This window comes from Zalophus californianus, chromosome 7 (assembly GCF_009762305.2).
Source record: "Zalophus californianus isolate mZalCal1 chromosome 7, mZalCal1.pri.v2, whole genome shotgun sequence".
Classification (NCBI taxonomy): Eukaryota; Metazoa; Chordata; class Mammalia; order Carnivora; family Otariidae; genus Zalophus; species Zalophus californianus.
Window position 1 is genome coordinate 123725496 of NC_045601.1, and position 6805 is coordinate 123732300.

Sequence of the window (6805 nt, forward strand, 5' to 3'; positions counted from 1 at the left end):
TCCTGCATAGATGTTCTTTCCTGAGAGTAAAAAAAAAAAAAAAAAAAAAAAAAAAAAAAAAAAAAACCTAAAAGAGAACAAAATAACAGGATAAAAGAACTGGAGAAGAGGAAACAGGAATACAAAAGAAGAGCTTTGTGTGCAGCTGACCTGTATTTCACTGACTGGATAACATCAATGTATGTAGATGTTAGTCATGAAACAAATATGTTTTCATTGCATACAGCTTAGAAACCTACATTATTTGATACGTTTATCAGGGGACCATTAAACTCTAGTTAATAATAATTAGAACAGCTGAGCCAGCATGGCGGCACCCATGTAACCCGGTTTGTGCCGCTAAAGGAACGGCGGCCATGGCGCTGGCCCCGCGTGGTCACGTCACCATGCTGAGGACGGCGTGGAGGGCGCTGAGGTCGCTTCGGACCCAGGCAGTGGCCCAGGCCCCAGTCCTTGGGCTGCCGGGCGGAGCGTGTGCCAGGCCTCCCTCCCTCCAGTGGGGCCTTCCCTCTCCTCGCGGTGTCATCCTCCCGGCCATTCGCGGATATGCCACCCAGAAACCAGTCCAGCCCAGCCAAGAAGATGACCCGCCCCCTTCCATGCTGCTCAAGGACTACCAGAACATTCCTGGAATTGAGAAGTTTGACGATGTCGTGAGAAGACTCTTGTCTTTAGAAATGGCAAACCAGATGGAGAAGCTAAAAATCAAGCAAGAGCAGCTGATGAACAAGATTGTGGCAAACCCTGAGGACAACAGCTCCCTGGAGGCTTGAATTGTTGCCTTGACTGTCAAGATCTGCAATTATGAAGAACACATGCAGAAACATCGAAAGGACAAAGCCCACAAGCACTATCTGCTGATGAGCATCGATCAGAGGAAAAAGATGCTCAAAAACCTCCGGAAGACCAACTACAGTGTCTTCGAGAAGATATGCAAGGAGCTGGGGATTGAGTACATCTCTCCTTCTCTGTACCACCGGAAAGGCCACTGACGCTGGGCAGCCCAGAAGGCCCTGTGCATTCGGGTCTTCCAGGAGGTACAAAAGCTCAAGAAGCAAAAAAGGGCCTTAAAAGCTAAAGCAGCAGCAGCCCAGAAACAGGGCCAGAAGAACCCAGAGAGCCCTTCCAAAACTGGACCAGAGGCAGTCAAAGAAAACCAATAAATTTTATTTGAGTTCTGTCAAAAAAAATTAATAATAATAATAGAACATGTTATGTGTAATTCTTCCTAATACTCCAATAATCTAACCTTGAGACTGCAAGTAAGAAGCTGAATGATGCATTCCATTAGCCAATAAATTTATCACTAGTGTCTTTATAAAAAAAAAAGCCATATTTTCCTTCACTAATTGATTCAGATGAAGCGAAATTTGTTCTGCTTACCTGAAATATTATCTTGCCTCTCAAAGAAAGCTAATTAAAGATTTTATATTCATGAAAGTACAAATGTGACCAAAAAAACTACAAAGTTGACATTATAGAATTATAAACATGCCCAACTCAGTTTATAAATGGAGGTATTTTTTTTTCTAAAGATTTTATTTATTTATTTGACAGAGAGAGACACAACAGGAGAGGGAACACAAGCAGGGGGAGTGGGGGAGAGAGAAGCAGGCTTTCTGCTGAGCAGGGAGCCTGATGCGGGGCTCAATCCCAGGACCCTGAGAGCATGACCTGAGCCAAAGGCAGACGCTTAATGACTGAGCCACCCAGGCATCCCTAAACCTAGGTATTTTTAAAGCCCAAAGGTCTACACATAATTTTCCAGCTAAATATCTGTCTTATTTACTAGTTCAAGGACATAATATCAGATTTTCTAAGAGAGAATGATAAAGAGCTTACTTGTGACATCCTCTTTTCTTTAGGGTTTTACAATAACTATGTGTATACAGGATAGTTTCCACCCATATACAGAGCATAAGACACACATTGATTCCTATTTATGTTCAAGAGTCTAATATTTTGATAACAAGCAAGCTTTAACCACAATGCAAAGGCAAGAAATTTTTCCATCAGAGTCACAATTTTAAATTCCATTGAGAACCTTAAGTAAAAATTAGAATGTTAAAGTTGTTGACAATATTTACAACACAGTCATTTTTCAGATAGTTTCTAACACAACAAATGTGACATTTTTTATATTTGTCTTTGTTTTGAGGAATATATACTTCTCCTTCACACAGATAGCTTCATTTTTAAGAAGCAATTATTTTATCTGTCACTCTTTTCCTTGCAATTATTTTAGGGTAACCTAAATGTACTCAAAATTTTAAACTCCTCTTCTTCAATTGTAGTATTTGCATCAAGTATAATTCTTAACACTTAAGAAGGAACACTGATAGCTTTTATTAAACAACAACAACAACAAAACAACCTTATGCACAGGGATACATGATTCAAATAAAAATATAATAAATGTGTTTAACTAAGTTATTTGTCAGTTTGTCTTTCTGCTTACTTCAGAATCCCTTGAAGTGGTTGGACTAATGTCACCAGTGGTTTGGAATTAAGAGTCCTATGGTTTGAATTGTTCCTATTTCTTATAACTAAAATGATCCTCTTGAACCCTATTTTACCTTACATTTCTTGTCTATATGAAATAGCACTGGTGTCCTTGCCATTTTTCGAGCCAGACATTAGCCTCAACTTTTCCCTCACATTTGTCCCCAAGTCCCTCTGCCTTTTATTCTCTCACAATAGCATCCAGTATGCTATTAAAAATAGAAAAGTGGAGGGCCTCCTGGGTGGCTCAGTCAGTTGAGTGTCCAACTCTTGATTTTGGCTTGGGTCATGATCTCAGGGTTGTGAGATCAAGCCCCACATTGGGCTCCATGCTGGGCATGGACCCTGCTTGGGATTCTCTTCTCCCTCTCCCTCTGCCCCTCCTCAACTTCTCTCTCTCCCTCTCTTAAAAGAAAAAAAAAAAAAGACATGTGAAGCCCGGATCAAAAAGAAGTTTGTAAAGCTAAATCTTCATACCTTTGGCATACAAAAAAAAAAAAAGCTAAAGCTGGGAAAAGGCCAGAAAGATGCTTGAGAGAGAAAAGCACTGGCTTAGAGAAAACAGTACAATGCAGAATCATTGAAGTAAAGGAAGGACGAGCTTTTAAGAAAAAGCTAATCAACAGCATCAAATATGGTCCCAAGTGTAAGGAAAATAAACATACAAAAAAGAGATTATTTCAGATATCAAGAAAATCACAAAATGTTTTGGTAGAGATTAGCTTCTACAATATGATGGGGATATATGTCAGAATGCAGGGATTAAAAAAAAAGTAATTAGTAGGGAAATGGTGGAGACTGACATTAAGAACTCATCCATTGGGAGAAACAGGAGAAACGGTTAGAACCTAGAAAGAGTATATGGGTAAAGATAGAGGTGTTATAATAGTCCTCTTTTTGGGGTGCCTGGGTGGCTCAGTCCTTAAGCATCTGCCTTCTGCTTAGGTCGTGATCCCAGGGTGCTGGGATTGAACCCCGCATCAGGCTCTCTGCTCCGTGGGAAGCCTGCTTCTCCCTCTCCCACTCCCCCTGCTTGTGTTCCCTCTCTTGCTGTGGCTCTCCCTGTCAAATAAATAAATACAATCTTAAAAAAATATATTCAACTTTTTAAACTCTCTCATTATTTCCAACAACTTGCCTATAGATTCTTTTGGCTTTCTATTAAAACAATCATCTACAACTCTCCTCTTTTTTCCAATGGAAGAGAGTCCAAAGCATAGTCAGAGATAGAAGGGGAAATGCTAATATTTTCCACAAAGGTAGCTAAATAGTGCACATTTGTCTATCTCCTTTTCTCAAAATGCATGAATATTAACCAAAAGAAGAAGAAATCTATACTGAATCTAGGAAATGAACATAATCTTGTATTGAAGATTCTGAAAAATATCTCCAAAATATAAGGGAATTTAAGCCAAGCAAAAGAACTGCAAGTTGGCAGCCATCTATTCTAATATTGAATAGAATGTTAATTTCAAAACATAAATGAGAGGGCTGGGCAGCATCATACCACCTTGGGGAAAAGACTGAAGCCCCCCAAAAAAGTGGAAAACACCCAGCATAGGAACTATGAGTTACTACACACTAACATTATTAGGAGAGAGAACAGAAAGCGGGACCATAAGACTGAGTCATCTTTAAGCTTTCCGACCCAGAGTTCTAATCAGCAACACTCATCAGGATTATTGTCCCTAATGGGGGGAGGGGGGCAGGGGGGCAGGGAAGACCAATGTTTAAGAGGATATGCCTCAGATTTAGTGAGAGAGTATTTGGAGAGAACATATAAGGCTATTCACAGTCCCTTATCCTACATGCCATATTTGAAGGGTGAAGAAATCACAAGTTCCCAATATTTATCTCTCCAGCTCAAGTTCTAAGGGTACTACTAATACAGCTCCTAAGTAAATGGTGAGAAAGAAAAATCCACATTCCTGGGTAGTAGTCTTGAATGGAATTTCGTTCCTCTTTTTCTTTCCCTTCTTCTCTTAAGATCTATTAAACACCTAGTTTGTACTAGGCATTGTGTTAGGCACTAAGAATCCTCACACAAAACAGGTCCTACTGGGGAAAATATATATTAAAGTTATACAAGAATACTGAATGAAATAAAAGAGAAGTGCAGGGTGCTATAGGAAGATCTAATAGATGGCTTTACTGCAGTCCAGAAGGTTTCAAATTAATAACAAGTACAAAAGATCTAACAAGGGATCTATGAATTAAGGACATCAAAAAAGGGAATGGAAGGGACCATAATAATAATTCTTAAAAAGCCAGTGAATGCTAGGCTTTAGAAGAATTACCTCAAGAAAGAGAAAATATAAATTAGCAGAGTTGTAAGTTTTTTGGTGCATAAGGCTTCTCCTGCGTTAAATTTGTAACTGTCTCCTGGGGTATACTGGGATCTAACTCTAGTTATTGGTCCATATACAATGGAAGTGGTTGGGAGAGTACTGAGGAAAGTTTACTTCATCTTGCAAAGTAATTTCCTTAGATAAAGAAATGCATTATTTTCATACGGTGGACATAACAAAGGACCACAGAACAGGTGAACTAAATACAGATATTTATTGTCTCACAGTTCTGGAGGCTAAAAGTCAAAAATCAAGGTGTCATCAGGGTTGGTTCCTTCTGAGGGTTGTGAGGGAAGGAGCTGTTCTAGGCCTCTTTCCCTGGCTTGTAGATTACCATTTTTCTCCCTATGTCTCTTCTCATTTATGCATATCTGTGTGTCCAAATTTTCCCTTTTTGTATGAACACTGGTCATATTGGATTACTATGAACCCTAACGACCTCATTTTAACTTCACTACCTCTTTAAAGTCCTTATCTCAAAATAAAGTCACACTGAGGTACTTGGGGTTAGAACTTCAACTATAAATTTAGGGGGTGAGAGAAACACAATTCAACCCATAATAAGGAGATACAATAGCTTTTAAAAAGGAAAGTGTGATTTGGTTGGTCTTTGTCCTTGGTTCCCAGCACAAAATTCCTAAAACCCTTGAAATCTCCTGAGTAATAAGAGTATCTTTTGTATGCTACTGAGATGATTGGTGGCGGAGGGGTGTGTGGGGGTGTGTGGGGGTGGGTAGAGTCCCCCAGATAGTTTCAGGATAGGGTTTGGTTGCCAGAAAGACCAAGGCATGATTAGAGGGTTGGATCCAAACCTATTCTCCAATCTCTAGGGAAGGGAGAGAAGCTAGAGATTGAGTTCAATCACCAGTGGCCAATGATTTAATCAATTTTATCAAACACAGTGAGAGCTCTATAAAATCCCCTAAATGATGGGAGTTTGAAGTATATCCATGTGCTAGGAAGCTGGTATGCCCAGAAAGGACATGGAAAGTCGACACTCCTCCCCCTAACCTGGCCCTACGCATCTCTTCCAATTGGCTATTCCTGAGTTGTATCCTTTATAATAAACTAATAATAGTAATTAAAGCCTTTCCCTGAGTTCTGTGAGTCATTCTAGTGAATTATTGAACCTGAGGAAGTGGGATTGTAGGAACCCCTAGATTTGTGGTCAGCTGGGCAGAGATGTGTGTAGCCTAGACACCCCATACATGGCTGGCTTCTGAAGTGGGGGCAGTCTTGTGAGACTGAGCCTTTAACTTGTGGAATCTGAAGCTAACCCCAGGTAGATAGGGTCAGAAGTGAACTGAATTGCTGGATAGCCAGTTGGTGTTGGGAGACTTGGGAAATTGGTTGGTATTGATAAAGAGACTATGAATCTGGTGTCAGGAGAATTAGAAGGAAGGAAGGGCTTCTGTGACAACTAGGGGAGGCTTATGGTGTTAGAGTTCAGAGTACTCTATGGAGCTCTCTAAATCATTTCAAGTGTACTCATTTTAATACACAGTCTGGATTTTTCCTAATTCTATGTTCTAACTTTTACTTACGTGACTTGGTGGCTTTAACTGATAGAGTAATTTGGCAACCCTAAATTTCAAAATTTGAGTTTAGTTTTCAGCTACTTTAGCATTAGGTTTGCAGTATTAAAGGATTTTCTGTTGTTGTGTTTTTAGAAATCAAAAGATAACATTGAAGGCCCTACAGCACATAAACTAAGAATAAATGAAATCAAAAGTATTAGAAAGGATTGAAGATGATTTAAATTAGAGGATATTATCATTTTAACAGAAAATCACAGAGAATCTACAGACAGGATATTAGAAATAATGAGAGTTTAACAAGATGGATAGGTATAAGATAGCTTTAAAACAGTTATCTGTACTTTATACCAGAAGAGAGTCCAGATAGACTCAGATAAACAGGGCATGTAATATACGATAAAGGTGGAATCTCAAATC

General features: G+C 39.4%; 1 pseudogene; it reads left to right on the forward strand.

Moving 5' to 3' along the window:
• Positions 1–383: 383 nt before the first annotated feature.
• Positions 384–1169, forward strand: LOC113927784 (annotated as a pseudogene).
• Positions 1170–6805: the final 5636 nt, after the last annotated feature.